The sequence below is a fragment of the Bos mutus genome, chromosome X, assembly GCF_027580195.1.
Source record: "Bos mutus isolate GX-2022 chromosome X, NWIPB_WYAK_1.1, whole genome shotgun sequence".
Classification (NCBI taxonomy): Eukaryota; Metazoa; Chordata; class Mammalia; order Artiodactyla; family Bovidae; genus Bos; species Bos mutus.
The window spans coordinates 129,966,228-129,991,385 of NC_091646.1; the positions used below are offsets into that span (position 1 = coordinate 129,966,228).

Consider the following 25,158-nt stretch of genomic DNA (forward strand, 5'->3'; position numbering starts at 1 on the left):
TATTTTTTTCTCTTTTAATGAAATGAATGTCTTCTCTTATGAAAAGTGTTGTTACATTATATTCAGAAACAGCATTTTAATAAACACTTGTCTTGATTATAAAGCAGGTTAAAAGCTATGCTTCTTAGTGGTCATAGCCGGTTCCTAGGGCAGCCCTAACAAAATTCCACAAGCCACATGACTTAAAACACCAGGAGTCCATTCTCTCCCATTCCTGGAGGCCAGAAGTCTCAGATTGAGATGTCAGCAGGCTGGCCCTCTGCTGAAGGCTCTGGGTGGGCTCCTTTCTTGCCCATCTGCTAGCTTCCGTGGTTTCCAGCAACCCTGGATGTCCCTAGACTTACAGATACGTCATCCTAGTCTTCGCCTTGTCTGTCTATGTTAACACGGTCATTTTCCTACGTGGACACCATCCTAGTGGGTTAAGAGCCCGCCCTGCTCCAGTGTGACCTCATTTGATGAATTCTGTATGTGTGATTGGATGTATTTTTTTTTCTTTTTTATTGACATATGATTGACCTACAGTGAGCCCTGAAAAGAGTGAAAATATTAGTCGTTCAGTCGCGTTTGACCCTGCGACTTCATGGACTGTAGCCCACCAGGCTCCTCTGTCCATGGGATTCTCCAGGCAAGAACACTGGAGTGGGTTACCTGTCCTTCTCCAGGGGATCTTCCCAACCCAGGGATCGAACCCAGGTTGATTCTTTTACCACCTGAGCCACCAGGAAATCGCAAATTGACCCTCAACACTATGTTGATTCTGGGTGCATGACTAATGACTCGATCTTTGTATACATTACAGAATGATCCCCACAACAGGTCTACTTACCATCTGTCACCATACAAACAAACATATGACACTATTATTGACTGTATTCCCCAGGCTCTCTGTTTTATCCCCTTGACTCATTTTGTGGCTGGAAGTTTCTCCCTCTTGCTGCTGCTGCTAAGTCGCTTCAGTCGTGTCCGACTCTGTGCGACCCCATAGACGGCAGCCCACCAGGCTCCCCTGTCCCTGGGATTCTCCAGGCAAGAACACTGGAGTGGGTTGCCCTTTCCTTCTCCAATGTATGAAAGTGAAAAGTGAAAGTGAAGTCGCTCACTGAAGTCGTGTCTGACTCTTAGCGACCCCACAGACTGCAGCCCACCAGGCTCCTGCGTCCATGGGATTTTCCAGGCAAGAGTACTGGAGTGGGGTGCCATTGCCTTCTCCCTCTTAGGCTCCCTTATATATTTCACTCACCTTCACCTCCTGCCCCCTGCCTACTACCTCCTTCTATGAGTCTGTTTCCATTTTGTTGTGTTTCTTCATTTGTTTCGATTTTTAGATTCTATGTCTAAGTGCAATCATGCAGTATTTCTCTTTGATTTGTTGAGTTTCATGTAATACCCTACACTGACTCAATGGACATGAGTTTGGGTAAACTCCAGGAGTTGGTGATGGCCAGGGAAGCCTGGCGTGCTGCAGTCCATGGGGTCACAGAGAGTCGGACACGACTGAGTGACTGAACTGAATAGCCTGTGGGTCCATCCCCGTGGTCACAGATGGCAAGGTTTCCTTCTGTTTTTATGGCTGAGCCATTTTCCTCTGTGTGTGTGTGTGTGTGTGTGTGTGTGACGTCTTCTTTATCCGTTCATCTCTCGATGGACGCTGAGGTTGCTTCCAGATCGTGGCTATTCTAAATAATTCTGCAGTGAACATAGGGACATGTATATCTCTTCAACTTCGTGCTTTCGTCTTCTTCAGGAAAATGCCCAGAAGTGGTGTCGGCTGGGTCGAGCGGCCGTTCTGTTTGTAATGTTCTGGGGAAGCCCCGTTCTCTTTTCCGCAGTAGCTACACCAGTCGGCCTTCTTACCGTCACTGCATCGTACGGGTTCCCTTTTCTTTCCATCCTTGGACACACTTGTTATTTGTTGTCTGTCTGGCTGAGCCCACGCTCAACAATCTGACGGGTGTCAGGTGCGTATCTCGTTGTGTTTTCAGTTGGCGTTTCATCTTGATGAATTCTATCCGCGACCAACCTATTTCCAAATGAGGTCGCACTCTAAGGTGTCCAAGGTATTGGGACCACAAGATATCTATTTTAGAGGGGGGCCCAGTTCAACCCGCAGTAGTGGCGATCTCCCTTTACCCTTGGCCATTTACAGGGCGGGTGGAGAAGTCCAAACTGGTATAAATTGTTTGTCTTTAATCAAATGAACGAGCCGGCAGAACAGAGCTGCAGGTGTGGCCACCTGCCACCCACCAGGCCTGCTGTTGCGGGGCCTGGGTGACCATCATACACAAGCCCCAGGGGACTGTGTCTTTCCTGACATTTCTGGGAGGCCTGGGAGCTCTCGTGGCCTGTCCGTCAGGAGGGGGTTTTTTCGTGAGCGAGGTGTAGGTGGCTTTGCTGGTTTGTGGAGCCTGTTCTCGATCGCAGGTGAGCAGGAAGTAGTGGGCTTTGCCTTGAGACCGGCCCGGAGGGCTGCTGCTTATGACGATGGGGTTCAGGGGGTGAAGTGTTCAAAGTGGAGACTGTGGGCCCACCTAACCTGATCCCTGGAATATTCCGTCATGCAACCATGTGATGTTGACCGTGTGAAGCCCCCAGCCGCCAGGGGAGGCTCTAGAATCCACGATCTGTAGTGCAACCCCCTTCCATTTCCCAGCAGAGGTGATCGAGGGTAGAACCAGTTGTGCCTGTGAGTGGTTTTGATGCCTGGAATCCCCAGGCCCTTCCATGGAGTTTCTTGTCCAGTTTCTTGTGAAAGAAATTGCACCGTGGAAGACTCGTTGGTGCCAAAGTGAAAGGGACTCAGTTGTGTCCTACCCTTTGTGGCCCCATGGAGGCTATACAGTCTCCAGGAATTCTCCAGGCCAGAATACTGGACTGGGTAGCTGTTTCCGTCTCCAGGGGACCTTCCCAACCCAGGGGTTGAACCCAGATCTTCAGCATTGCAGGCGGATTCTTTCCCAGCTGAGCCAACAGGGGAGCCCAAGACTGTTGGAGTGGGTCTGGCACATATTTCAAGGCTTCCTGGCGCTTTTCAGGGAAACGTGTTAAACAGACGTGTCAGAAACACTCCGAACTTGAAAGTCTCAGAGTGCAGTAGGTGAAACCTTGACCTTGGGTTCGCCTCTCTTGGCGACGGTGGCTTCACGTGGTAAACAGCAGATCACCTGGGTGCCCCATCACCGTGTTCAGCCCTCGGGGATGGACCTTGGGGCCTTGGACGATCAGCTTCCAGGAGCAGTTTGGACCACGGGGAATACGATTTCCCATCATAATTACAACCCCTGAGCCTGATCCAGCTCCAAAATTAGGGCCCCAGTTAGAATGTGTGCACATCCACTGTTTCTGAGTGCTGCTGTGAGAAAGTCTGCTGAACAGAAACGGAAATTCTGCATATGAGAAAAATAATCCAGAATAGTTGAAAGCCATAAGTGGGGACTCTTTTCTTTCAGGTCAATCTACACTTTAACGACCTAGACAGCATATTAAAAAGCAGAGCCATTGCTGTACCAACAGAGGTCTGTCTCGTCAAGGCTACGGTTTAACCAGCAGTCATGTATAGATGTGAGAGTTGGACTATAAGAAAGCTGAGCACCGAAGAATGGATGCTTTTGAACTGTGGTGTTGGAGAAGAATCTTGAGAGTCCGTTGGACTGCAAAGAGATGCAACCAGTGCATCTTAAAGGAGTTCTGTCCTGAGTGTTCGTTGGAAGGACTGATGTTGAAGCTGAAATGCCAGTACTTTGGCCGCCTGATGTAAAGAACTGACTCATTGGAATAGACCCTGATGCTGGGAAAGATTGAGGGTGGGTGGAGAAGGGGATGACAGAGGATGAGATGGTTGGATGGCATCACTGGCTGAATGGACATGAGTTTGGGTAAACTCCAGGAGTTGGTGATGGACACGGAAGCCTGGTGTGCTGCAGTCCATGGGGTTGCAAAGAGTCAGACACAACTGAGCCACTGGACTGAACTCTTTAACAATGATGTAACATACAGCACAGCGTCTCGAGACCTTATGTGAAGAATTTGCTAAAATAAAGCAGACACGTTTAGGATTCATCTCATTCTGAATCAAGACCTTTACACTTGATTGGAAAGAACTTTTCTTCTAATCTAATGGAAAATGGTGGGTCATGGCTAAAGAACCCACACGCCAATGCAAGAGACACGAGTTCCATCTCTGGGTCGGAAGATCCCCGGGAGAAGGGAATGGCAACCCACTCCAGTATTCTTGCCTGGAGAATCCCATGGACAGAGGAGCCTGGCGGGCTGCAGTCCATGAGGTTTCGAAAGAGCCGGACACGACTGAGTGAGTAAACAACAAACAACAACAATGGAAAAATGCCGGTTTTGTACCATTCGGACATGGACGTGCCTAGCTGAGGGGAGCAAGTGATTGCTGGGGATTTAGGGGTGGAAATGTCAGTGTGGTTTCTAAGCGTGCATGGTTTACCTGGTAGACCTGGTTTTACTGAAAGAGAGCTATGTGATGGGGTCAGGGTAGATGCATGTAGTTTTCTGGGTCTTACGTTTGCAGCTGTTTGTGTGTTTGCATGCTTGGTTGAAGGCAAACAAATGGAATTAGATACTAATTGGCTTGGAGGGGTTGGCGAGTTGTGGGGAGCGAATGAATGGGATTAGTCTCTATGCCAGTGTTCTCTGACGTCCACCAGTGCGTTCCCAGTTCCAGCCCCTGTGTTATTTATCCACTGGGGTGTGAGGGATCACCCCAGCACTCCCAGCTGCACACTGCAGACACAGATCACCTCCCGTGGGTTCTGAGACTCAGGAATCCAAGCACGGATGAGCCGGAGTGTTCCCGCTTGAGGTCTCCCGTGAGTTGCAGTCATCGTGTTGGCCCCAAGACCACAGTCTCTTGAGCCTAGTGCCGGGCTGGAGGCTCAACCCCAAGCCCGTTCATGAACGTGGCCGTTGGCGGGAGGCTTCAGTCCCCTCCCGTCTCTGCAGGGCTGCCCGTGACCTGGCTTCCCCAGAGTGTGTGATCGAGAGAGAGAGAGAGAGAGAGAGAGAAAGAGAAAGAGAGATAGCAGAGGAGGGGAAACAGAGTACAGGAGAAAGAGAGAGAAGGACGGTGCTGGGGACTTCCCTGATGGAGCAGTGATTAAGACTCTAATCTCCCAGTGCAAGGAGATCTTCCAGCCCTGGATGGGGAACTAAAGGTCTCATATGCCTCATGGCACAGCCAATAAATAAATTAACAATAGAATAACTTAAAAACATTAAAAAGAAAGTGCTGGAAGCCACATGCTTTCACAGTCCGACCTAGAGGGGACGTGCTCTTCCTTCTGCCGTGTTCTGTGGGTCGCGTAGACCAATCCTGGTCAGTGTGGGTTGGGGTGGTTCCTGGGTGCAGATACCAGTGGGGTGGGGCTCCTTGGATTTCATCTCAGAGGCTGCCTGGGGCCTTATCTGGCATCTAGTGGTTAGGACTCCATCCTTAAGCTGCACAGGTTCAAGCCCTGGTCGGGGAGCTGAGAGTCCACATGCTACATGGTGGGGCCACATAAATGAGATAACAAATAACAAATAAAAATGCATGTGAAGAGGCTGCGTACTACAGCCTTTTATTTTCTGCACCCGTAAGTTGCCATCTTGGTTAGAGAATTACTCACTTGAGTACTTAGTCAACTGTCAGAAAGTGGGGGGAAATTTCTGTAGCTGTGTCTGTGCCCTGACTTTTGGATACAATAGAATCTGCATGTAATGACTGTCACTTTACTCTGTGTGTGTGTGTGTGTGTGTGTGTGTGTGTGTGCGTGCGTGCGTGCTCAGTCGTGTCTAACTCTTCTTGACCCCATGGACTGTGTAGGCCACCAGGCTCCTCTGTCCATGAGATTCTCCAGGGCAAGAATACTGGAGCGGGTTGCTGTTTTCCTTCTCCAGGGGAATCTTCCCAATCTGGGGATCGAACCCGAGTCTCTTGCATCTCCTACACTGGCGGGCAGATTCTTTCCCACGAGCAGCATCTCAGAAGCCCGTCGCTTTACTACCTAGCTAAATAAAAAATTATGCACCTGTTTTGTGCTCTCCACGATATTCTTGGACAGAAAGTCAGTTTCCCTCCCAGGAAATGGAAACATCCATTGAGCCCCCGCCGGTGGACGTGGCCAGTCAGCTCTCCTCCCATTTCCTCCTTAAACTCGGGTAAATAAATCTTCAGTGACTGCCTGAATTATTGCTGCCCCTGCACATTTACCTTCTGCCCCAAGGCATTTAGGAAAGGTTGCCCTTGCCTTTTCTAAATAATGAATTGCCTTTTTTTTTTTTTTGTCTTCTAGGCAAAGTTAATGGGGAAAAAAAAATGAATGAGAATTTTTTTCCCCGCCCCTGAGCTCTTTCTAACAGTTTCAAGGATGATAACATCTTTATTGCATTTCAGTGTCAGCGCTAACATCATTCATTCATTCCGCAGATAACCTCCATGTGCCGGTGAGGCTGTAAAAGTGCAGAGGTCAAGTGTAAGCTCAAATGACCTCTTCACGGTAATTTAAAGGCACGTCAGGAGAAGGCCACGGCAACCCACTCCAGTACTCTTGCCTGGAAAATCGCATGGACGGAGGAGCCTGGTAGGCTGTAGTCCATGAGGTCGCGAAGAGTCGGACACGACTGAGCGACTTTTGTTTCACTTCCATGCATTGGAGAAGGAAATGGCAACCCACTCCAGTGTTCTTGCCTGGAGAATCCCAGGGACGGTGGAGCCTGGTGGGCTGCCGTCTACGGGGTCGCACAGAGTCGGACACGACTGAAGCGACTTAGCAGCAGCAGCAGAAGATAGAAGAAAGGGCTTCCTTGGTGGCTGAGACTGTAAAGAACCTGTCTGTCAGTTCCATCCTTGGGTCAGGTTCCATCCTTGGGTCAGGAAGATTCCCCTTGGAGGAGGGCATGGCAACCTACTGCAGTATCCTTGCCTGGAGAATCCCAGGGACAGAGGAGCCCGGTGGGGGCTACATGGTCCACGGGGTGGGTCACAGAGAGTCAGACAGGACTGAGCAGAGACAGAAGAAATGAACCCCGGTGGGTAGGGAACTGAATTTTGTGAATTCTCCACCCGCAGGTTGACTTGATGAACATTTCGGAGGATCCTCAGAGTCAGGATTCTCTTATCGTTCACGTTTTCTAGAAAGGCAACTGCTGTGCAGAGAGAGGAGTGGGTTTCGGGCTAGGGAAGTGGACCTGGCCCAAGGTGGACCCCAAAGGGTCTGACCCCCAGAGCGGCTGCGTCAGCAGCCTTCATGTACAGAAGAAGCCTTGGCATGTGGAAAGGCTGCACGGGGAGCCCTTTACTTGCCCTAAATGCCCCTGGTCTGTTTGGCACAAGGTTGGAGATACTGCAACCTTCACAGCTAGTGGCCATCACGCCGCTGTCCAGGGATTTGCCAGTATCCTTCCCCCCAACCCCAACTTTAGTTTTTTTCCCATGGACACTCATCTTCCCTGCCTTTTCAAGTTCAGCTAAGGCAGATAGCCAAAATTCCTAAGGGAGGAAAAGCGGAAAGTCAAAGAGACATGAAAGAAAATGGCATTTTGAAGGACAGAAATGCGACTTGATAGGATCGTGTGTGTGTGTGTGTGTGTGCACACGTATGTTTCCTCCAGGGTTGCCAAGACCGAGGACTGCTGATGCGTCCAAAGATTTGGAGTGAGGCTCGCTCATAACCGTGAGGGAATTACTGATGGTTTGGCCACAGTAACAGCTGTTGACCCAGATGGGGGTGGGATTGGGAACCTGTGTGTGTGTGGGGATTTGCTACCCAGAGACATGGACCTTGATGTAGGTGGCACGTACAGACACTCCTGCACAGATTTCTTAACCATGATGGTTGAGCCATGTTTGCAGGAAGAGTGAGGCCCCTCTCTGGGCATTTCATCAGAAAGCAGCCATTAAAAAGAATGCATTTGAATCACTTCTAATGAGGTGGGTGAAACCGGAGCCTATTATACAGAGTGAAGTAAGCCAGAAAGAAAACCACTAATACAGTGTACTAACACATATATATGGAATTTAGAAAGTTGGTAACAATGACCCTATATGTGAGACAGCAAAAGAGACACAGATGTACAGAACAGTCTTTTGCATTCTGTGGGAGAAGGCGAAGGTGGGATGATCTGAGAGAATAGCATTGAAACATGTATATTATCATATGTGAAACAGATCGCCAGTCCAGGTTCGATGCATGAGACAGGGTGCTCGGGGCTGGTGCACTGGGATGACCCAGAGGGATGGGATGGGGAGGAAGGTGGAAGGGAGGTTCAGGATGGGGGACACATGTACACCCGTGGTGGATTCATGTCAAGTATGGCAAAAACCACTACAGCATTGTAAAGTAATTAGCCTCCAATTAAAATAAATCAATTAGAAAAAAAGAAATGAAACACGTATACATGATTTAAAAAAATTTTGTCCACTGTATATCTGATTATTTTTCACGTTTAACCTTTTCTCGATCCATGTCCTTTTTTTGTCTCAGAATTCCCGTCCCCATCACACTGAACTCAGTTGTCCTGTCTCCATCTTTCCTTTGGGCCAGGGCAGCGTCTCAGACTTTGTTTGGTGGTGGTGTCTCTGTTTTGAGGGATACCGGCCGCGACTTTCGTAGAACGTCTCTCACTTTGGGCTTGGCACGTGTGTGCCCCGTGATGAGGCTGGGCTTATGAGTTTGGGGGACATAGACCGCAGAGACGGGCCCTGTGATCACGTTGCCTCCAGGGCCGGGACTCTCAACATGACCTAACGCTGATGAGCTTGCAGAGCTTGCCCTCTGCTCAGGGTTTGCGTTTGCAGAGTCCCTTCAGTGTCGAGTTACCACTTTCCCCTCTCTTGTGTGTCCACACTTCTTTCAAAGCCCATGCTTACTGCTATAGGGGGAGCAAGGTAAGCGTCACCTCCTGGAGACTTAAGCTTAAGCTGTTTGAATGCTAGGCTTCCCTAGTGGCTCAGCGATAAAGAAACAGCCTGCCAAGGCAAGAGATGCTGGTTCGATCCCAGGGTCGGGAAGATCCCCTGGAGAAGGAAATGGCAACCCACTCCAGTAGTAGTATTTTTTTTTAACTTTTGGGGACTGCACCATGAGGCTCGTGGGATCTTATTTCCCCTGCCAAGGATCGAACCCGTGCCCCCTGAGTGGGAAGCACGGAGTCTGAACCACTGGATCACCAGGGCAGCCCCCCGCTGCTGTGATCTTGCCTGCAAAATCCCGTGAACAGAGGGAGCCTGGCGGGCTTTATAGTCCACAGGGTTTTGAAAGGGTGGGATACGACAGCATCTAAACAGCAGCAAATTTAAACGCAGGTTTCTTCACTCATTGCTTGATGGAAGGTAATTCAGCCTTGTCTTGGAATACGGGTCCAGTAATTCCAGTTTGGGGTCGTCTCTCCGTAATAAACCGTACCCGTGATGCACCCTCTGCCGTTTCCAGGGTTGAGTCCCGTGAAGCGCAGTGGTTCCCGAAGGAAACCATCTCCGCACAGAATCCATCTGCATGTTCACTGCCTTCTCTGAGATCTCTTCACTCTTGTCCACCCCGCCAGCGTTTTCATGATTTTTTTTTTTTTTTTTTTAATTTTGGGCTGCACTCTGTACCATGCACACAGCATGTGTGATCTGAGTTTCCCCGACAGGAGGTCAAACCCACATCTCCTTCGGTGGACACTCACTCGAGTCTTAACCACCGGACCTTCCGGAAGCCCCTCATGGCACATTTTTGTCTGATGACGTGTCTGTTAGTCTGTAACAAAGCATCGAAAGTAGTTTTGGTAGGGGGAAAAAAAGACTGTCTTCCTAACTGATAAGCTTATGTAATATTTCGTTACATTTCATTGATGGAAGAAGATGCCCCATCGCATAAGCAGGTTTGGGGCCCCATCAACACTGGGGTATGAAGGCCAAGGGTACCTGGCTCAGGTGGAAAGGGCCCCCCGGGGCTGGGGGCGTCCACTGGATTAAGAAGGCGGCATTGGCCTACGGATTTCCAGGGCCTGTGGGTGGCTGTCAGCGCATTTACAGAATCAGCAGCCTTGGTGATTTCAGCAAGAAGGTCAACGGGAGGCCTTGTTAAGAGACCTTCTCCTCCACGTTATTTTTAGAAGCAGCAAATATCAACCATAAATATTTAATGTTGTGTTTATAGACTCTGGCATCATAAACCTTCACAAGGTGACTCAGAGGAGGCTGATCACTGTGAACCCCCGAGGAGAAGGAATCTCTGCCCCGCCCCCCCCGCGCCGGCACACCGCACCTCTTGAGGAAAACCATCGTTGACGTTCTTGGGAAAGAGGTGAACAGGTACATCGCTGTCTTAATTCATCTTCTTCATCCTTGGCAGATGAGGAATTTAGTCATTACTCTTTGCTGGCCAGGATTTTCAGTCCCTCTTTTCTGATTTTTAAAAGCAATGTGCTGCATAGAATGAGCAATTTGGGGAAAAAAACAAAGAATGGAATCTGGAAACAAAATAAACACCTCTGAGCCCACCCACGCCGGTTCCCCCATCAGACTGTTGGTACATCTCCTCCCAGCTGCCTGTATTCCTGTGCATGAAACGTCAGGAAGGTTCAGCTTTGTGACCCGGCTCTCCCAACTTAACCTTATGGAGTGAGCCTTGTGATCATTGCCGACGTTCATTGAAAACATTTTTCAAGCATCCATCCCGTCGAGTTTGTGTGCCGTAATTGATTTAACACTTGTTGCTGGAGCTTCAGATTGCTTCCAATTTTTTTTTTTTTTTTTTTTTTTTTGCTTTAGGAGAGATGGCTGGGAATGGAGCTGTAGGGCTCTTGAGACCGATTACCAAATTGCTTTCCTTGAAAGTTTGTGCTGGTTGTTCCCTGTTGCCAGGGAGCCCAGGGTGGGGTGGGCTGGGGTGGGGGGTGGGGCCCCGTCTCTCAGACAGCTCAGGACATTGTGGTCAACTGAGATGGGAACGCGGGCACTTTTTTTGTTTTGTTTTTGCATGTCTTTGATTTAAAAAAAAAAAATGAGGTGGACTATTTCATCCTGTTCGCCAGTCTTTTGCATTTTTTTTTTTTTTTTCTGTGACTTGGACGTAAGTTGCTTTGCAAGCAATGGCTCGGGTTCTGTTTGGGGTTACGCTCTCTGGGTTCCACGTGAATGCCAGCTGTTTTAATAAAGACTGCACTGTCAGAGTTTCAGCTACATGGGCCATTTCTGGCGTTTGCCGGGAAGTTGAGTCTCCTGACTGGAGCCAGACTGTGAGTCTGTATATTGGGGCTGCGTCTTAAACAGGAGTTGAGTCCAGAAAGCAGGAAGGCGGGTCAGCATATGAACTTATTACTGAGATTATACCAAAATACGTTCTTTGCTCATTAACTCTCTTTGACCCCTTTCCTTAAAACCATTGTGGGGGGAGGGGGGGATGTGCGCTGTGACTGCTCATGGATGAGAATTGATGCCTTTGAATGTCACTGCTCTACGTGAATTCAGCTCATTTCACGATTCCTAGTGTGTTTATCAGAAGACGATGTTTTTACAGAATGACATCTGTAGGAAAAGCGCAGATTCTTAGGTTAGCCTGCAAAAGATCTTAAAATATTTATAATTATCAATAGGCCGGCTTGCACTTCGCTTCTACTTGTCATTAGCCCAAGTTTGTTTTCCAAGGGTGTGTGTCTAGGTGTGACTGAGTGTGTCCGGGTGACATATATTTTGCTGTGCAAATGAATAGATCGAATGTCTCTGCTGTGTATTTGAAGCACGGTGCTGTTTCACGGCACGCTAGGGACAAGGAGGGGATTGGTTGTTTTCTGTGTTGCTCTGAAGTCATCAGTGAGGCGTCTCTGCGTTTGCTGTTGCTTCTCTCTCCTTGCGCTGTTGTATAACATGACACATTTGGAAAGCTTTGCAAAGATCTATTTCAGTTCCTCCTTTTAGAGTGTTTAAGTATTTTTTTTTTTTTTTTTTTTTCCATTTCCAAACCTGGAAAGGAAATGAATGAAAGGCGAGGAAAAAGATGAGACAGCAATGATCAGTAGAAGGACTCCCCTGACGGTCAGGTGGTTAAGATTCGGCACTTCCACGGCAGGGGTTGCTGGTTTGATCCCTGGTCAGGGTACTATAAAATCCTGCATGCCTCTTGATGTGCCCGCAAAAAAAAAAAAAAAAAAAATTCATCGATAGATTATTAAAAACAAATGTAATGATTTTGGGATACGGTTCTTGTCGCCTTGTAGCTTAACGGCTTTCGCTTCGCAATGATGTGTGAATGTTTTTGCTCTAGATTATGTTCAATAGGTGAGAGTCTAGCCATGAATCATTTCCTGCCAAATTTCAATCGATGAGGTAATACGTGGAAAAATGGCCTTATTTCTATAGTAACATGCATCTTCTCAGGTCTCAGGGTTCTGTTTCCTCTCAGTATGTTACTGCTACGCACTAGGAGTTTCCTTGTTTCTACACTCTGCGATTACACACAGAAATGAGGAATGGGGAGAGGACTCACTCCCAGGTTCCTTTCCCCACGGTGGCTCAAGGTGAGAGATGCTCACTTTGAACTCCGTTTCCCAGGGCGTGTGGTTAACACAGATAGGTGCAGGGTACCGGTTCCAACTGTGGGCAAACGGAAGCCATATTCCCTCTGCCCAAGTAGTAAAAGTAGAAAGCTCTCCTATACTATCGTACCATTGTTGCAAAATAAACTCCTTCTCCTTAACACCAACCTGGGCTTGCCTGGTGGCTCAGCAGTAAAGGATTGGCCTGCCAATGCAGAAGATTCGGCTGCCAGTGCAGGAGACTCGTCTTTGATCTCTGGGTCAGGAAGATACCCCTGGAGAAAGAAATGGAAACCCCCTCTAGTGTTCTTGCCTGGAGAATCCCGTGGACAGAGGAGTCTGGTGGGCTACAGTCTTTTGAGGTTGCAAAAGAGTGGAACACGACTCAGGAGACTCAGTGGCTAGAAAACAACTCAGTGGCTAGGCAACTCAACCAATCCATCTCTGAATGGTGTGTTTTTTTTTTTTATTGTTCAAAGTAGACCTCAAAGTGACAATAAAGGGCCTCTTGGAAAAGGAGGCCTTCGAATGTTCAGTTTGTCATCATTGATGAGATGCACACAGCTCCCTGTGCTGGGAGCCTAAGCATCTCTAGCTGTGAGTTCTCCAGCGCTTTGAGTAGGCGAGGCTTAATTAAACTTTAAAAGTGATAGCCGACAGTGTAAGGGGCAGGAAGCCTTGTCTAACAGGAGGTTTAATATAACAATAACGGCAAGAAAAACTGTCTGTAGTCCTGGCTAAAATATCTGTTCAGCAGCACCCTATCTTAAACAGAATGTGTGCAAGCTCAGTCGTGTCCGACTCTTTGCAACCCTTTGGATTGTAGCCCGCCAGGCTCCTCTGCCCATGGGATTCTCCAGGCAAGAATACTGGAGTGGGCTGCCATTTCCTGGTCCCGATCCAGGGAATTGAACCCGCATCTCCTGTGTCTCCTGCGTTTGCAGGCGGATTCTTTACCCACTGAGCCATCAGGGAAGCCCATCTTAAACACGGTCGCACTGAGATTTGAGCTGTACTGTTGACTGTGGTACAGAGTCCACTGTAGCATCATCACCCTAGGTCTCCCATGGCAACCTACTAGGAAGAGGGGTGCAGCTCTGGTGACGTCACCCCCCAGGTTATACATGAGACAGGCTCAGCCAGACGCGGTCCACACCCAGTGCTCTGCAGTGAGCCCGGGAGTTCACAGCGCACCTTGCTGTCTGCTGGGCCAGGTGGCTTTGAAACCGGAAGGTGTAACAGTACACACCAGGTGAGAGGTCAGTGTTTGCCCACAAAGCGAGCAACCTGCCAATGACCGTGGCTTTTTTGAGACCCACAACCCTTTCAGGCGTCTTAACAGAACTTGTGATAAGTCTCTATATTAAAAAATCCTCAAACTGAAAATTGTTTTTTTTTACTAGAGAAAGGTGGTCTGCATTTAGAACAATTTGTGATTATTAATCTGTCTTGAATTGGTCACGGAATAAACAAATGATGCGATGGGCATCTAATTAAAATTTTGCAGTGGACACAAAAGAAGCCTTGGAAAAATGCTATGGTTTCATCTAGCTGAGTATTAGTAACACATTTTAGAGCCTGCAGGCACCATGGAAACTGTCTGGGTTTTTGCACTTGCCAAATAGAAGTAGAATGCAAACCATAAATTTAATATAAGGTTTTCTAGTAGCCACAGTAGAGAAGTAAAAAGAAATCATAAATTATTTTTGCAATATATATCTAAATATATGCTGCTGCTGCTGCTATGTCACTTCAGTCTTGTCTGACTCTGTGCAACCCCATAGACGGCAGTCCACCAGGCTTCTCTGTCCCTGGGATTCTCCAGGCAAGAATACTGGAGTGGGTTGCCATTTCCTTGTCCAATGCATGCACGCGTGCTAAGTCGATTCAGTCATGTCTGACTCTGTGCAACCCCATGGACAGCAGCCCACCAGGCTCCTCCATCCAAAGAATTCTCCAGGCAAGAATACTGGAGTGGGTTGCTATTTCCTTCTCCAAAATATATGCTCGATTAATATTATTTGCAACAGTGAAAAAAAAAAATCAGTCTCTCAGTCATGTCCCAACTCTTTGGGACACTGTGGACTGTAGCCTGCCAGACTTCTCTGTCCATGAGATTGTCCAGGCAAGAATACTGGAGTGGGTTGCCATTCCCTTTTCCAGGGGATCTTTCCGGACCAGGGATCAAACCCAGGTCTCTTGCACTGCAGGCAAATCTAACCGTTTGAGCCACCAGGGAAGCCCATTATTTGCAACATTATGTATTAATGTAATCAACTCACTATCCAAAATAGTGTCATGTTGACAAGTTACCCATATTTAAAAAATCATCCAAGACATATCTTATGTTCTTTCCATTTCTGTACTAAGTCTGCAAAATCCAGCGTGGAATTTAAACCTACAGCACTTCTTACTTTGGACTCGTTGCCTTGGTCAGTCCAGTCTGAGCCCCTAAATTCCAGTGTCTATGTAAAAATATGAAAATGTGCATTATGAAAAATAATTTTCTAGCAGGAAGTTACACTATTTTCAGAAAATTTAAAAGTTGGGTGGCTTGTCCGGTTTTCTTTTTAATCTATTTGAAATTTGTCGAGGGGAAAAAAAAATGCTGTGGGTGCATAATTTAAGAATTTGCATGTGGACCAATTACAGAGGAATCGTGTGGCCTGGAATGTCCCCAGGTCCTTCCATCCTGCAGACTACAATCATCAAACTTTCACTCCTGCAGGCTTCTTAGCAGTTTAGGGGCCACAAGCCTTGTAGACCCAAGGAGCACCCTCAAATATAGCTAGGGTTACGGAGGATCAGATTTAGAGATTTTATTTCCTTATTGATTTAAATTTCGATCCTTGGTTCAGCTGCTCCATAAGTTGTATGTTGCGAATCACATGGGTGTGTGTACCTGTGTTTTCAGTGTACGGAATACATCTTCTGAACTCTGATAGCAGTGGTCTATTTCCTTTGAAAATTCCGTTTCCTAATTAAGATGTGGCGCAAGTGGAAAACACATAGACTTTGGGAATTTTAGACATTTTGTAGGTAAAAGGAATGTCGAAGATCTCAATAATTTTTTTAAAAACCAGTGTGAACTACAGTTGAAATGATGCTATTTGGGATATGCTGGGTTAAGTTTAAATATGTTGTGAAAATTAGTTTGCGTTTAAACATTCTTTAATTAGATGTAAGCTCACCTTGCGTTTCCGTTGGCCCATCCACATCACATTTCTCTTAGACCATCCACGTCACATTTCCGTTGGCCCATCCACGTCGCATTTCCGTTGGCCCATCCACGTCACATTTCTGTTGGCCCATCCACATCTCCCATCAGAGCTCTCACACCACAAAGGAAAGAAGCAGTGCTTGAGATCACAGGCGGTGGGTTGGTTGTGACATCCGCGTCTGAACACGGGCCCTGCTTTCACTGTCGGCCTTCCTAAAGCGTTCTGTATACCCAGGGGAGTCAGCATGAGGATTTGTTTGCCTCGCTGTGAGCCGAGTTCACGCGTGGCCACCTCCCCTTACCTCTGCCGGATGTATGGGTTCCTGGCCACAAAAGGCGGTGCTGACGTGGAAGGGAACGAGGTCCTCGGTCTACGCTGTTTTTCTGACCCCTCGGCATCCCCCGTGAGATAAAGGTGGTTGGTTCTTCCCGCTGTGCACTTAAAAAAAGGTCTCAGAGGTTGAATTGGGCTTCCCAGGTGATGCTAGTGATAAAGAACCCACCTGCCATTGCAGGAGTTGCCAGTTCGATCCCTGGCTCGGGAAGATCCTTGGAAAAGGATCTGGCAACCTGCTTCAGTATTCTTGCATCCTTGGAGAATCCCACAGACAGAGGAGCCTGGCAGCCTATAAGTTCAGGGGTCCCCATGTGCACACGCTTTGAAACTTGTACAGGTTCAGAGCCAGAAAGTCATAAGCTCAGGGCTGCCTCTAACTGATGCCTCCTCTGATGAAAGGGATTTTCTTCAGGCTTTGTTTATATGGTAAAACACCCTAGGGTGCCCATGAATGAACACTGGTTCCAAAACACACTGTGAAGTCTTAGGTTTCTGACCAGGAAATCATTAGTAGCTGTAGTTTGTAATTTCTTCACTTCCTCTTCCCTGTTGATGAATGTCTCTGTTGTTATAAGAGGCCAGGAAGCAGCTTCTGACCTTTCTGCTAGGTAATTTGGCAGTGATGGGGTGAGTCACTTAAGTCAGCTGAGATGTAACTTTCTGTAGCTTTGAAAGTGGGGTGATGGACCTCTCGTTCCATAAAGCACTGCCTCACAGTAGGAGCCCCAAAGTTCTGTCCTCCTCTGTGTCTGGAATGGCTGCCCCAGCTCCTGCCCTCACAATCACATCCCTGAGTAGGAGTGAGGAGGGGGATTTCATTGCCTTTAAGAGCAGAGACTAGAGATTTCATATTTGACTTTTGCTTGTAGCCGTTGGCTGGAACTGGGTTACGGGGAAAGCTTGTCCTTTTGAGAGGGGTGTGACCATGTGCCCACACAGAATCCAGGTCTCCTGTTCTCAAAGGGTGAGGGAAGGAAGTGGATAATGGTAGTCTGATAACGGTAGTCTAGCAGATTCTACCTTCGACCTTGTCCTCACTCTAGTGGGAACACGGTGTTGCTAAAACAATCACGTGTTCAATGCAGAATTCTAGACTGTGGGACGAGGATGGGGGTATATGGTACAGCAACGGCTCCTGCAGAGAGCTTCTGGGTTCCGTCTTCTGCTCATCTGTGTTTCCTTTCTTGCCCACCACTTACTCTGAGTTTCAGCCAGGTGACCAGGAACCTCTTTCTTTGTGCACCAAGTGGGAATATGCTCTCCGGGGAGTTTATAGTGGTTGCATGAAGTAACAAAGACGAAAGAGCATGCCTTTGTTGTCTTCCTCCTACCTCGGCCAGACTTAGTCTAATGTGCGGTTTGTTGGGAGTTATCTTTTTATGCAAAGCCTGTGTGGTTTGTAGCACAGGCTTCTGGTACAGGAAGGGGCTTAGGCGTCTGTCTCTACGGTCCTTCCACACCACGTAGCACTTTGCAGAATATTTGCACATGAAGTTCTTGATGAACTTGTATGCTCCTGGGTCATTTGCGTTCACGCCATCTCTCAGACTGAACGCGTTCACCTAACCAGTAAATAAATGTTTCTAGAGCACTTGCCACCTGTCTCAGGAATTCTTCTAGATGCAGAGAATCTAACAGTGAACAAATTAGACAGAACGCGTACATCCTGGTGGATAAAAGTATGTGTTGGGTGTGACACATTGGGTGTTGTTATTTAGTCGTGTCTGATTCTTTTTTGCGACCCCATGGATTGTAGCCCACCAGGCTCCTCTGTCTGTGATTTCCCAGGCAAGAATACTGCTGCTGCTGCTGCTGAGTCCCTTCAGTCATGTCCGACTCTGTGTGACCCCATAGACAGCAGCCCACCAGGCTCTGCCGTCCCTGGGATTCTCCAGGCAAGAACACTGGAGTGGGTTGCCATTTCCCTCTCCAATGCGTGAAAAGTGAAAGTGAAGTCGCTCAGTCGTGTCCGACTCTATGCGACCCCATGGACTGCAGCCTACCAGGCTCCTCTGTCCGTGGGATTTTCCAGGCAAGAGTACTGGAGTGGGGTGCTTACTAGAGAGCAGATTCTAACAATCATGCACACATCCCCACCCACTGAAAAGAAATAGAGTAGAAATGTTGAGTATTCATTGAATATTTTTAAATGTGAATATGGTGTGTTTGGATTATTTGTTCATAATTTTTCAGCCATGTAAATAGAAAAGGAAAGTTCATTTAACTTCTTTCTGTGTTTTCAACAAATATATAAACTATTATGTCCCTTTATATTAATATAATAGTACTGGGGGAGGCAGAAAACCACAGCACTCTTGAGTGGACCTTTGCCAGTTAGAAACTTTGTAAGGAAAAATTGATTTCTCCTGGGTTTTTTTTTTTTTTGGTAGAAATTAGCACACACAATGATTTTCCCTGAGCACGGTCTCTTTTAAGCTAATGAGAAATTTTTGGTCGTGCAGGCTGAATGGAGTGGATGGTGGTTCAGAGGAGAATTGAACTGATTAATAAGAAGCCCCTGATTTTGTTTAAATCACAGACGCTGAGGCAGTAAGGAAAGTTGACACTGGATTTTCTTCCAGTGGCCGTGTTATTACAATGTATGCAGATGGAACACGTTTATGTATTACTGGGCCTGTCATGCTGTTTTGCTTTCCAGGGTGCTTGGTAGATCATTATAATTATTTTTATCCAGCGTTATCGGTTCTCAACGCTCCTCTTGACCTAACACCGTGCATTTTCCATTCCGTGAAAATCGTATTGTTGAATGGAGGCTTGTGCCCTGTAGAAATTAAGAAGAGATAAATGCAGAGAGACCTAGCTGTGTGAGGCCCCCGTGTGTGATGATGGACTTCCTTGCATTTAGGGCGGACTTTTACCTCCCTGGTGTGGACGGAGGAGCAGACCCATTTATCATGAGTGCTTAAATGTGGACTTCATCTGTGTGACCCCATTTTGACTCATTGAGCCTTTAAAATCCTGTAGGAATAATGCGATGTGGGGGTGGAGACAGCACAGACAGCTACAAGACACCGTGTTTTTTGTTATTATTATTATTTGACCGACCTGGGACTGAATAGGCTGGATTTGTGATGTCTGGGAGGTACAGCTTTTCATGGTAGACACTGATCAAACAGCGTTCATGACGGCTGGTCTGCGGCATTTGAAATAGATGCCTTGTGAATTCTTAGCCTGTTGATGTCCGAATGATCACCGTGGTCTTCTGTTTCTCGCCTGCCCCCTCCGTCCTTTCCACAAAGCCTTGCCCTGATCATAGGCCTGGGTTCTGTGGTCAAAACAGGACCACATACAGAATGTCTTCTCCCTGGAGCAGAAGGTTAGCTTTGTTGCCTTCTAGAAGCTTCAGAGCATCCTTCACTTTTGGCCTGCTGTTTTGTTTTTGTTTTCCCCATCTCGATGAAGCTGATGCTCTAAATGTTTGGAGTGAAAGATGGTGTGTTGATGGTGGGATTATCTGACTTAGAATTCGTCAAGTTGAGTGGTGTTATCTCCAGTGTTGTTAAGTCTGTTAAGTTTGGGAAGAAGGTAGAAGTTTCCCGTTGAGAATTAACCTGTGGGGACTGGAGGAGAGTTATCTTTGTGAGATAGTAGCTTCCCAAAGAGAGGTGTGTTGGTCTCCCTGGTGGTCCAGTGGCTGAGAGTCACTGCACCCAATGCAGGGAAACCCGGGTGCATAGGTACCACATGCCACCACTGAATTCAGATGCCACTGCAAAAGGTCTCGTGAGCTGCAACAAAAGACCCCATGTGCCCTGAGACTTGGTGCAAGCAAATAAGCAAGAATAAAAGTAAATATTAAAAAAAAATAACAAGAGGTGTCAAAGGTGTCTGGATTGTCAGTTCATGACGACTTATTCCCAGCAGCTGTCCATTACGTGAAGAGTCTGAATGCTGGAAAGACAGAAGCAAGACTGAGTTCTTACAAAAATGAAAGTGTCTCATGGACAATTTAGGAACAACAGGGTGGGGAAAAAAAGGTACAACTTACATAGACTGTGAAAACTGGCTCCAGGAAGAAGAGATAAATTCCCCGCATACATAAGGGGATAAAATGGGTTTCCGAACCTTGGTGCTTTTGACGTTTGGAGTTGGAGAAGACTCTTGAGAGTCCCTTGGACTGCAAGGAGATCCAACACAGTCCATCCTAAAGGAGATCAGTCCTGGGTGTTTGTTGAAAGGACTGATGCTGAAGCTGAAACTCCAATCCTCTGGCCACCTCATGTGAAGAACTGACTCACTGGAAGACACTGATGCTGGGAAAGATTGAAGGCAGGAGAAGAAGGGGACGACAGAGGATGAGATGGTTGGATGGCATCACCAACTCGATGGACGTGAGTTTGAGTAAACTCTGGGAGTTGTTGATGGACAAGGAATCCTGGCGTGCTGTGGTCCATGGAGTTGCAGAGTCGGACACGGCTGAGCAACTGAACTGAGCTGGGTTTTGGGGGCAGACTCTCAGGAGTCTTCTCCAGCACCACAGTTCGCAGGCATCAGTTCTTTGGCACTCTGCCTTGTTTACGGTCCGGCTCTTGGACACGACTGGGCAACTGAACAGTGACACCAGTTTTTGATGGTAGGAACTGTTCTCTGCGTTGCGGGGTGTGGAACAGCATCCTGGGTCTCTATGCAGTAGTGTACAGGAACTCTCTCCTAACAGTTGAAGCAGCCAAACATGTCTCCACATGTTGTTGGATGTCCCCCCACCCTGAGTGCTTGGCAACATCGCCCCCAGTGAGAACTACCACAGTAGGTAGGTCAGTGCAGACAGATGGGAGGATCTTAGCTCTTGCACTTTGGGGGGGGCTTCCGAAATGAAAGAAACCATCAGAGGGTACTAAGGTAAGTTCTTTTTTTAAAATGTTTTAAGGTTAATCCCTTGCAGCTTTTTTTTATCGTAAATATATTTTACAAGGAGGCTATGTTAGATTGGCTAGTACTTTAATTTGAATAGTAGTTGCAAAGTCATTCTATATATATTGAGTGAATTAGAGTTGGATTAGTTACATCATAGGGACTTAAATCATGAGGATAAATTCAAATCCCTATGTCAAACAACTGATAATTTAAAATGAAAAACCTTTTATAAGTATATTTGAACAGACATAATCTTATAATAAATCATACACTTTCAAGGTGACAAGTCAAAATGCAGGGTGAAGTAAGTCAGAAGGAGGAAAACAAATACTGTATATTAATGGATTCCCTGGTGGTTCAGTTGGTAAAGAATCCGCCTGCAATGAGGGAGACCCCGGTTCAATTCCTGGGTCTGGAAGACCTCCTGGAGAACGGATAGGCTACCCCCTCCAGGATTCTTGGGCTTCCCTGGTAGCTCAGCTGGTAAAAAATCTGCCTGCAATGTGGGAGACCCCAGTTCAGTTCCTGGGTCTGGAAGAGCTGGAGAAGGGATAGGCTACCCACTCCAGGATTCTTGGGGCTTCCCTGGTGGCTCAGCTGGTAAAGAATCTGCCTGCAATGTGGGAGACCCCAGTTCAGTTCCTGGGACTAGAAGACCTCCTGGAGAAGGGATAGGCTACCCACTCCAGGATTCTTGGGGCTTCCCTAGTGACTTAGCTGGTAAAGAATCCGCCTGCAACGTGGGAGACCTGGGTTGGGAAGATCCCCTGGAGGAGGGAAAGGCTATCCACTCCAGTATTCTGACCTGGAGCATTCCACGGACTGTCTAATCCATGGGGTCACAAAGTGACTGAGTGACTAAGCACACACAACAACATATATGGAATCTGCGAAGATAGTGCTGTTGAAATGATTTGCAGCAGTGGCAACACAGGCGTAGATTAACATGATGAAGTAGGTTCTTTCATGGCGATGCCCACAAGCGGACCCTGGAGCCCAAGCAAGCAACCAACGAACCATTCCTTTTGAGGCCCAGAAGGCTTTGATTTAACCACCTCTTGGGGAGATTAAATTTACGCCAGTGAAGGCAGAAGTGGAGATACGGTGAGGGATTAGATTAAAAGGATCAGCAGGATGTATCCTTTTTTAAAAAATTTATCGTATTTCATGGTTATATATCTCACTTCACAGATAGCTGCTTTAAAAAAAAAACTGTCATAAATGATTTTGTATGAGCTAATGCATTCAACAAAGTGCAGAATGTACTCATTTCAATATGAATTTAGTTCCAATTCCATTGCATATCCTTTCTAATGTTAAAAAACCAGTTGTGAAAAAGTGAAAGGGTTAGTTGCTCCCTTGTGTCTGACTCTTTGCCGACCCCATGGACTGTACCCCACCAGGCTCCTCTGTCCATGGAATTCTCCAGGCAAGAATACTGGAGTGGGTTGCCATTCCCTTTTCTCTGGGATCTTACTGACCTAGGGATCGAACCTGGGTCTCTCACACTGCAGGCAGATTCTTTACCATCTGAGCCACCAGGGGAGCCCAAGAAGCTAGTTGTGTATATTCTTAATTTATCTGTGTTACAGAGTCAGCCTTCAGATACTACTATCTCATGAAGGGGCTTCAGAATACTAGCGGTCTCTGGGATATTGTGGTGATTTTGCTGCATTAATTTCATATTATAAAGTTGTGTAATCACTGTTAGCTGTCATAAACTCCTGGCATTTGGAAGCACAAATGAGTTCTTTGATTCGTGCACATGCAGCTCAGTTCAGTTCAGTCACTAAGTCACGTGTGACTCTTTGTGACCCCACGGACTGCAGCACTCCAGGCCTCCCTGTCCATCACCAACTCCCGGAGTCTACTCAGACTCATGTCCATCGAGTTGGTGATGCTATCCAACCATCTCATCCTCTGTCGTCCCCTTCTTCTGCCGCCTTCAATCCTTCCCAGCATCAGGGTCTTTTCAAATGAGTTGGCTCTTCTCATCAGGTGGCCAAACTATTGGAGCTCGATTCGTTCCAAGGAATATTCAGGGTTGATTTCCTTTAGGATTGACTGCTTTTATCTTGCTGTCTGTCCAAGGGACTGTCAAAACCCTTCTCCTGTACCACAATTCGAAGCCATCAATTCTTAGTGGCTAAATTGTTAATAGTTTATAGTTAGTCTCCTTTGACTGTTTTCCTATGTTTCTGCATTTTCTCACTCCTCTGATTAAACTTATTCTTTGGCTAACGTTTTTCCACAGACAAAAAAGGAGGTGGGGGACGTGAGGGGCAAGGACCGTAAGGTCTTCCTGTGTTTTAGTCTTGGTTATCCTGCAAGTGAAAGCCGCTCAGTCGTGTCCAACTCTTTGCAACCCCATGGACTATACAGTCCATGGAATTCTCCAGGCCAGAATACTGGAGTGGGTAGCCTTTCCCTTCTCCAGGGGATCTTCCCAACCTGGGGATCAAACCCAGGTCTCCCATTGTGGGCAGATTCTTTACAAGCTGAGCCACCAGGGAAGCCCAGGAATACTTGGGTGTGTAGCTTTTCCCTTCTCCAGGGGATCTTCCCAACCCAGGGACTGAACCGGGGTCTCCTGCGTTGCAGGCAGATTCTTTACCAGCTGAGCCCTCAGGGAAGCCCCTCGTGGTTGTCTTTCCCACATGTGATTCCACGGCCTCTATTAAAATGATTGCCATTTACCCTGTCTGCAGAGCATCAACTCTGCTTTAGCAAAAATCCGGTCAGCGGCTGCTGTATGCACTCATATTTTCTCAAGGGAAATATCTCAGGAACGCGTGTCATTACAGCAGCAGGTGCAGCTGAGCAAAGCTGGACCGGCTTTGGGAGCGGGCATATCCAGAGGTACCCAGAGGAAAGACGCGGATGGTTGTGAACACTACCTTGCCAGCTGTGTTCACCCATCCCTGTGCGTCGGGCATCCCGCTTTAAGGTTCTTCTGTAGAGGAGATACAGAGCACGGGTAAGGACCTGTCAACAGCCTGGACTGGCTGGCGTCCCTTTCCTGAGCTGTGCTCGTGGAAATCCGTACCTGCCTGGTGGCAGCAGCTTCAGCCCCTGGGAATGGCTGAATCCTTTACGAGATCCTTTTGCCGTTCATCTTTTTATCTGTTAGCCCTGCCAACGAAGAGCTGCTGCTGCTAAGTCGCTTCAGTTGTGTCCGACTCTGTGCGACCCCATAGATGGCAGCCTGCCAGGCTCCCCCCTTCCCTGGGATTCTCCAAGCAAGAACACTGGAGTGGGTTGCCATTTCCTTCTCCAGTGCATGAAAGTGAAGTTGCTCAGTCCTGTCCGACCCTCGGCAACCCCATGGACTGCAGCCTTCCAGGCTCCTCCGTCCATGGGATTTTCCAGGCAAGAGTGGGGTGCCATTGCCTTCTCCGGCCAGCGAAGAGCGGACGCTGGTAATTGCATATGTGTGTGCGTGTGTGTTCGCGCAGGACTTGCCAGATTGTCTGTCTCACGTAATGCCGAGGATATACCCTTGTATGTAGGTGATGTGGAGGTGTCACGCCATCTGCTCGTTCAACTATGCATTTAGAAGGATATGATTCCAGGCAACTTCCACACACACTTTCTGCTTGTCGTTAGCGCTTAGTATAAAAGCCCAGCGCGACCTGAAAGCCACCCGTGAGTCATGAAGGAGGAAAGTGCCATCTTCACTGGAGTTTGGTCTTAAGTAATCGTATTTGGTTTTTCTTTGTTTTTTTTAACATGGGCCTTTTTTTTTCCCCCTCTGTCTCTTTTTTAAAAAATTATTTTTAATTGGAGGATAATCGCTTTACAATATTGTGTTGGTTTTTTGCAAGACACCAGCATGAGTGAGCCACAGGTACGTGTGTGAGCCCTTCCCTGTCAAACGTACCTCTCACCTCACACCCTATCTAGGTGGATTTGACCTCCCTGCGTCATACAGCAAATTCCCACTGCCGCTTTTAATTCTACATGCGGTACTGTATATGTTTCAGTGGTACTCTCTCCAATTTTCGCTCCTTCCCCTTCCCCGGTGCCGACAAGTCTGTTCTCTGCATCTGCGTCTCTGTTGCTGCCCTGCAAATAGGTTCATCAGCCCTATCTTTCTGGATTCTGTATACATGCGTTAATACAGAGTGTTTGTCTCTTTCTCACTTCACTCTGTCTAATAGGCTCCAGGTTCATCCACCTCGTTAGAAGTGACTCGAATGTG

General features: G+C 47.4%; 1 protein-coding gene across 4 annotated transcripts in view; it reads left to right on the top strand.

Annotated features, from left to right (window-relative positions):
• The window catches only part of LOC102285105 (transducin beta like 1 X-linked), a 252,846-nt gene that overhangs the window by 122,713 nt on the left and 104,975 nt on the right, over window positions 1-25,158 (top strand). For 2 of the 4 annotated variants that reach the window (XM_070366068.1, XM_070366070.1), the window contains exon 3: window positions 10,149-10,303. The exons of the other annotated variants lie outside the window; for them this stretch is intronic. The gene's annotated coding sequence lies outside the window, so the exon portion shown is untranslated. The remainder of the gene's footprint in view (window positions 1-10,148; window positions 10,304-25,158) is intronic. 4 annotated transcript variants of the gene reach the window in all.